The 8,113-nt window shown below is 36.3% G+C and overlaps 1 long non-coding RNA gene across 1 annotated transcript; it reads left to right on the top strand.

Annotated features, from left to right (window-relative positions):
• Positions 1–2,958: 2,958 nt before the first annotated feature.
• Positions 2,959–8,078, top strand: LOC112554659. The gene is made up of 4 exons (XR_003097282.1): positions 2,959–3,062; positions 4,344–4,457; positions 5,795–5,833; positions 7,539–8,078. It is a non-coding gene; the product is annotated as an uncharacterized LOC112554659 (long non-coding RNA).
• The last annotated feature ends 35 nt before the right edge of the window (positions 8,079–8,113 follow it).

Genomic DNA, 8,113 nt, shown 5'->3' with positions numbered 1-8,113 from the left:
TTTGTTTTGTTTTTTGTTTTTTTTCTTGAGGCATTTAAACTTATCTTGTCAGAAAAATCTATGAAACAATTTCCAATCACTTGCAAAGTCAGGGAATTTGTCAAATGTGTGCAGAGAGAAAAAAATTATAAAACAGTATGAACATCAAAAATGTAACTTGTAAGTTTAATAATCAGAGAAGAAGATATGAAGGGACAGTATTGTAATAAGGCTTGAGCTTTGAAGTTTGTGTATTTAGGCAATAGCAGTGAGACTTGACTGACAGCTGAGGGCCCAAGCAGTTTAAATGGGGTGTTAGTTTGAAGATAATGTGAAAGTTTGTACATGGGTTGCTGTGTACCCAGTTTGGTGATCCATGTTTTACACAGATTTTGGTAGGTAGCAACAATATAAAATGTATTCTGTAAATTTCAGTGCCTGAAATACAACTGTTAATTATTAAATTTCAAAGTTGGTGCTTAGCACATGTAATCAGCAAGTCCGACAAAATCTCATTCCTGTGTGCAAATAATGTGCTACATCATGGCCAATTCATGCGCGTGAACAATAGCCGGTGGTTGGAGCAAGGCCTCAGATTCCAGAGATGCTCAAGCAACAATATTTTTTTTAATCTGGAAAATACAAAGATACTGAACTGTTTTAAGAATTTTAGTCATGGTGATTTTTTCAAAGCTCCTATTTGTTCAATGCCTGATCCTAGATTTTTGGCTGCCACTATTCGCTTTAAACTATTTAATGTAGTTTGCACCATAGACATTTGCACTGTACTGTCATGCTACTCTTAAAAAGTGGTTCCCAAGAGATAAATGTTGCAAGTACCCATGTTCTCTCTCACTCTGGCACTAAAAAACAAAAGCACACCTTTTTGAAAACATAACGGACTTTGAATACATGAACCAAGTGAAAAAGGAGACTACAATGCATTCCTGGCAGAGCCATGATTGAGGCTCACTAATGTGCCCTATAAGGCGGTCCACTTCAACAATCTTTGTGGCTGAACACCTGCCCTTGTTCCTGCCTGCTGCTGCATGATAGAAACCAATACTTACAGCAGCGACCTCATGGACAGAGAGTTACACTTGCTTAATAAAAGCAGTGTTTTTGTTCAATAAATTATCGTTAAGAGTCAGTGTCTATAAGTCTTTTATTTGGATCTGCCGATCCTTCTTACAGTTGTTCTCTGCCCTTGCGGCATTTCATTTATTTACCAGTAGCTACTGTTACGTTTTTAGTAATCTTTGCACGGACATATTTTGTGTCATTTTAATTATGTTGATAGTGTTAGAACATTTTCTAGCAGCTCTAATTGCCACATAGCCAACAGCATTTCTTATTGTAGTTGTTTAATTTGTTAAGAGAAGAGAAGAAATTTTATGCAGCCATGTGAAGCAGGTTGTGAGTGTGACCAAATGCGATGGGGCCACGAATTTCGTAAAACAAATTCTAGTGATATATTCATGATTTTTTTCGTATCTTTCATTTATTGGCTGTTAAATCAGGTACTTGTCAAGTAGTTGAGCTGGGGATCACTGCTTGAAGAAGGAAAAGTGAGCCCTGTTGGAAGGGAATAATTTTGAAAAGGTAGTGCGATGGATCCAGGTAGAGGGTGGCTTATACAAGTGATCCTGTGATAGTGAAGAACATAAGTTATTGAGATGATTAGATCAGTGTAGCAGTATGCTGGAGTGGAATAGCTGGAGATTTGGGAGGATCCCGTGGCGCAGAAAGGATTCCATTTGACCCCATACCATTCTCAGACTCAAAGGAAATTAACGTTTCATGTGACCGGCTAACGTATGTTGAGGGTGGCTCAAACTCCCTTCGGAACTGAGCCAGTTATTTGCCTGCAATCCTTTTCGCCTGTAGCGAAACCATTAATGAGAGTACAGGGACACAGCCTTGATTTGAACTCGTCTATCCATCAGGCAGCTATTTGTCTTTTAAAGAGGAGAGGGCTTCACCATTGGATTTAAGTTTTTTTCAGAATTTTGCTTAAGGTTCTGGTTTAATGGTGGCCTTTTGGGCCACGACACCTTTTCTTAACTAATTGACTAGTAGTCAATGTTAATATATGTTATATTCACTGTTTAGTGTGTTTGTTACGTATTAATAAGGATCTTGTTTTTCAAGCCCTCTTTAACATATTCATTTTCTCGGATGTAGCCTCAGTATGTGGCTAGCATAAATATTAACCATCATAATAATGGCTTATGGTATGATGTTACTGGCATAGAATAATTGTGTGTTGCAGTATTCGGAGTACTGGTTTGTTGGTTAATGTTAATTTTTGTCTTAATTGATTGCTTTATGTCTGTATAGATCGACATCCCTAGCCTGCAGAAAAGATTCGAAGACGCATAAAGGTAAAGGAGAAAGAAAGTGATTCTGACAAGCATCAGTTGATGTTGAAATTGTTAGTTGTAAATGTGAAGTAATAGGTTACCATAGAGTCATCGACAGTTGTACACGGTGCAAGCTTCGAGACATATCCCCCAGAGCAAAACAAACATCAGCGCAGTAGGTATTATCGTGATACGATCATACAGACCTGTAACAAATATGGATATAATAGCAACTGTGTCGAAGTAAGCATTGCTAGAATAGAAGGAATTTAAAAATATTATCCTATGATTTCTTGGCTGTCTCATATTTTTCGCTTTTGTAAAAGATTTAGTTTGGATCAGGTCAGAATCCTTATTTTAATGATGTAATGTACGAAAGCGATGGAGAATAAAGGTTAAAGGAGGATTGGGTTCTATGGAGTAAAGAAGCCTGAATGTTCTTAGCAAAGGATTATAGACATACTTTAACCTTGGCTGGGTTGACTAGGAGAGAAAGTACACTGAAGCTAGACAATTGTTACTCATTTTACTAGAGTTTGAATAGAGCATGTTGGAGAATACTCCATTGAATTTGTTATTTATCACAGTCAAAGAAAGTATTTTATGTCTTCTTTTGAAGGGATGAAAAGAAAAGCGAATAAAACCATCACTCGCACTAGAAAAAAGAGGAACAAATTGATGGCTGAGAAAGAAGAGAAATTTGATCAGCATGACCAAGATGTAAGCATACAGAGAAGTAGTGATACAAGACAACCTTAAGACCAATGCAAACGAGCAGAATATCGTGCTGCAATCATGGCCTTATGCTGAAAACTGCAAAGGGAGTTTTTGGCTTAAACAGAAAAACTTTGGCTAATAATTTGCCAGTCAAAGCACCTAATGCCTATTTGTTGTATATCATTGATTGTTGAGTAAAACCTCCCTCCTTATTAAGACCTTTCCTATTACAACCCCTCTTAGCTATGACCTAAAACTTTTTCAGAGATGTATTTTGCTATACAAAGATCATATCTATTACCACTCCCCAACCTGACTTACAACCAACATTGTGCTCTATTATGACTTTTTTAAAACAGAACATGTTGAAAACAAGTTCATTTAAAATAGGCTATGGCTTATTGTTTTACCTATATTACAATCTTCTGCAGAAATTGTATAAAATAAATGAAGTACATTTTGAAACTGGGTCATCAATCATTTCAACCTAAACCATATAGCTCCTGTCATATGTACCACACACTTGAGTCTAATTGATCCTGTCATGAACATATAACATATTGTGCCAACACCAAAAATCAAGGCTTAAAAGACAAATTGATCTCCAAGGACAGGAATAACAAGTAGTGGAACTCTCTTCCCTTCCATATCTGCCACCTACCCACAATCAAATCCTTTAAACGTGCACCAAAAACAAATCTTCCATAAGAATTACACCAGTCATCGAAATGCTAGTCCATTTCTAAACATTTCTTCATCTATTGATTGGTTGTCAATAATTGTGATTATTGGCCAAAGTCTTGTTTCCGTTGTTTTAATAACTTTGACAATCTGTTGCTGTGACAAAGCCTTCATTGCTGGTATGGTGTTAAACACCACCAACTAACTTTGATCCAAAATATTTCTAAACCTTTACTTCATCATTAAACAAGATGATAATTTGTAAACAATGCAATGAAATAAAGAAAGATATATTTTTATCTTAAGAACTAGAAAAATTTAGACATAATTTTTTCTTTTTTATCATTTTTACGTATTATGACAAGAATACATGAAACTTGTTTTAGGCAGTTGGACCTGGCTTGTTATCACACTTCAGTCAACTGTTTGCAGATTTTCTTCATTTTCATTAATGTATGACTGGAAGAGTTTCTTAAATATAAGAATAGGGGCTAGCATTAAACTGTTACAAGTGCTGTTAAATAAAATAGAGAAAATAAAAAGTTGCAAAAATATACTTATCCATTTGTTTCAGAAGCTGTCTATAATGTGCTTTTTTTAAAGTTTTTGTTTCAGAAACAGAATAGTCTGGGAATTCCAAACACACAAGAGCGAAAAAAAAGGAAGAAAAAGAAAAAGAAAAAGTGTATTACAGATACTGGAGATACAGAAGTTAAAGTAAATTTATTCTTCTCTTTTTAAGGCTTTGGTTCCATCCACTTCAGCATACCATATGGACCTTATTTTTACAATGATATTTAGTTTCTATCTTTATTACTTAGGTGTGTGGCACTGTTTTTCAAAGTTCTTTATCACATTGCTGTGGTACCTATGCACTCAAACAGCTTCATTCTTGAAAATAATTTCACAATATCACTGGGACACTCTGGGCCAGAATAATTTACATGTTGTTTTTCCTGTCTTTCTGACCACCTGAGCGGTCCGGTGGTGCAACGGTTAGTGCCTGTCACCAATACAGTGAAGGTTGGCTGCCCTGAGTTCATTTCTCGTCTCGGGCACGCTGTTCTTTCTCTGCACGTGGCATCTGTTTACAGGGCTGGCTGCTTGCCGTAATATAGCCTCAGTTGCTGGCACGGCTTAAAACATCAATTTCCCCCTCCCCTCTTTCTGACCACCTACCTTCCTGCCATCTTGTGAGATGGGAGGAAGTAGTTTACAGTCAGCTAAACACCTTTTCCGAGGTGAACCTCCCACCAGGCTGTCCTTGGTGTTGGGAGATTTTTACAGTTGTGCTGTTAGGTTAATAAATTGTCCTGATCTCCAGAGTATCCACCAGCAATTTTTTAAAGTAGATTCTTAGTTTTTTATCTGCTTAGATCCATCCCATTGGCAGTTATTTTTATATGTTTAAAGAGAAAAGGTTTTTACTCTAAGATTTAATCTTTTTATTTCATGTTAGTTTTTGGTTTGTGATTTTGGTTTGTTGGTGGCTTTTTGAGCCACAACACTCATTTTACATATAACCTATCATTCTAAAACTGTTTCTTATATTGGCTTTTGTTTTGGGAGACTTCATCAAATCACCTGGGATTTCCGTATCTGAAATATCTTTATGTAACATTATCTTTTATCGCCATGATATTGCTTTAGTTGCTGGCACAGGACAAAACATAAGCAAACAGTTAAACTCGTATGTTGCACGTCTCATTCTTATTCTTAAGCATTAAGAGTATGCTCTAACCCATACACTATACAAATTTTATATTATTATTAGCTACGTACCTCACATAGATTTGTGAAGAGGTAATAGGATTTAAATTACCTTGTGACATCTTCAAAAATAGATGTGAATTCAGTGCATTAATATAACACTGCCAGAAGATATAGATATTTTAATAATAGATCATTAATTAATGTATTTTTTAACATCCATGTAATACAGAATTACTCATATGTACCTAAATATGGAGTATGACAATATATGGCTTTATGAAATCTAGGGATAAAACTTTTGTATTGCATAAGTGTCAATAAAATGTTTCTGTTTGTGATAGGCATGGAGGAAAGAGATGGCTAAGGATTCCTTCTCGATGGTAAGAGGTCCTCCCTTCCCTTTGGTTATTTGTCTGGATTTAAAAGGTTTTTCAAACTGCTGCACATTAACCATTGCTTCATCCTAACACACTTTTAAATTATTTTGTTTTAAATCTTTCTTTTGCACCTGGTCTCTTCTAGTCATCTGTAAAGAATAACACCTCAAGCACATGTTAATTTCTTGCCGTCCGAATCAGAATTTAGAGACGGACAGTTTTTCACGACACTTTGTCCTAGACAATAAGGCCTTTATGGACCCAGTTTCACATGTGAACATCCAGTCTGCCTGGGTAATAAACCTGGCCCATCCCTTCCTTTTCCTGGAGGGAAGAGGTGCTTTCTTGTCAGTTCAACCATCCTCTTATGGTCCTGTTTCATATAGTTTTTGCAGTGCTTCCCTACAGTGACAAGGAAGTCATTATCTTTGCACCTGGCAATGCTGGCACCCCACCAGAACATGCCATTAAAGCAGCCTGCCAAACTGCTGGTCCTTTGCAGTGTCTGCTGGCTGTACCTTTGTTATCTTGGTCTGTGTTCAGTTTTATTAGCACTGCCAAAGTAAGTGTCATATCCTTGCTCGTGGCTTTTCTTTGAGCAGGAGGAAGTTGTCCTTTGCAGACTTTGGGGATCTGTCATTTAAACTTCCAGCATGTCCTTAGTGCCATAAGCAGTTTACACGGTTGTGCTTTTTTGGCGTACATGTCTTGTCATCTATTGGGTCTTCTGACAGTATTTCTCTGATCATTGTTAAGATTACTGAAGACTTCCAGCAGCAGTTATTTTTTTAATATTTGAATGGTGTTAATTTGCACTTTTAGATTTAAGGTTTCAAATTGATTTTAAATACTTTGATTTAAAAGTGTTTTGACCATCTTTTGAAGGGATGTTTTCTTTTTATACTTTTTACATTTTATACTGTCCAAACCAATGGAAAGACCAGTTGTATAGTCAATCACTGTTTTGTACCAATAAGCATGCAGAAAAGAATATTGAATCAAAGCACTTCTTTAGAACCTGTCCAGCTGTCTGGTATTTGCAAGCATCTGGGTGTCTGCAACACTTCCTGCTGCATTATAGTGGTTTTGTAGAGTTTGAATGACAGGTCAAGCAACTCCCTGTCGGTGGCCAATCTGTCAAACAATTGGTCGACAGTACTTAGTTGTGGTCTCTGAGGCATGATTAAAAAGGTGCATAGAAACCAAGAATAAACCCTCTGAGGTCTCCAAAATTACTGAGCTATGTTTACAGAGGACAAGGCTTGCATGTGCATTGCATGTTTTCTGCTGTTAAATTCTGCCTTGTCCTATGGATATTTTGAAATTGGATGCACTTTTTATTGGTTCATTGACCTTTTTTGTTTGATTGCTGTACTGAGCACACACAAGACCAAACTGAATTGTCTTTAGATTCACTTTGACTATTCACCCACACAACAAATACACTTGACAGATTTTGAAGGAATTGATCAGTATTGGTACAAAGATGGTTAATAAAAATATAGAAAATATGGTGGCCTTTCCATTGTTTTGAGCAGTATATTCAGTTTAGTGGTTTAAACTGTTTATTTACTCACTAATTTTATTAGTTTATTATTAGGAAGTCACAGTTTATCCTTTTAATTGAATTTAACCATTTTTTTGCCATGAAATAGCTTCCATTGCTGACATGGTGTTAATTATCTCTTACTTTGTTCCCTTTTCACAGTTATAGCAAAGCCAGACATGGGTCCATTTCAGCAGGCAGCATGGATTGACATTGAAATGAAAAATGTGAATTAAAGCTAAATAGAGAAATGTATTCAAGCCATTTTTGTGTTGGAATTATGATGTTATTGTGTGTTAGTTTGGGATGTTAGTGCTAAGAGATGTCCAGCTAGAAGCAGGTAGTCAAAAAAAGCGTTAAAAAACAAAAGGTAGCGATGTAGAAATGTTTTCTTATGAAGGTCAGGTTTTATGACCCAAAGCAGGGTAGCTTTATAAATGGGCAGGTAGAGGGGAGTCATTAGAACTACTTCAGCAGTGTGGATATGGGGTACTTGGCTTGTAATTGCTGGTTGTAGGACTTGGATTTCAAAGGATGAGTTGCACTAAAAACTTCAGTACTCTTGTAGTATTTTTATCAATTAAAAATCCAAGAGACTTTGTCATGATCTTCAGAAATACTAATCCACCCATGTAATCCATTGCTTAGTCAATAGTCAGCTGTAACCTAGATGGAAGTGGAATAAATTATAGCATACAAGCATTCTATTTTTGCTGAATTCTGTGATTTTAGGAAGA

This window comes from Pomacea canaliculata, linkage group LG13 (assembly GCF_003073045.1).
Source record: "Pomacea canaliculata isolate SZHN2017 linkage group LG13, ASM307304v1, whole genome shotgun sequence".
Classification (NCBI taxonomy): Eukaryota; Metazoa; Mollusca; class Gastropoda; order Architaenioglossa; family Ampullariidae; genus Pomacea; species Pomacea canaliculata.
This window is presented reverse-complemented; position numbering and strand designations above follow the sequence as displayed.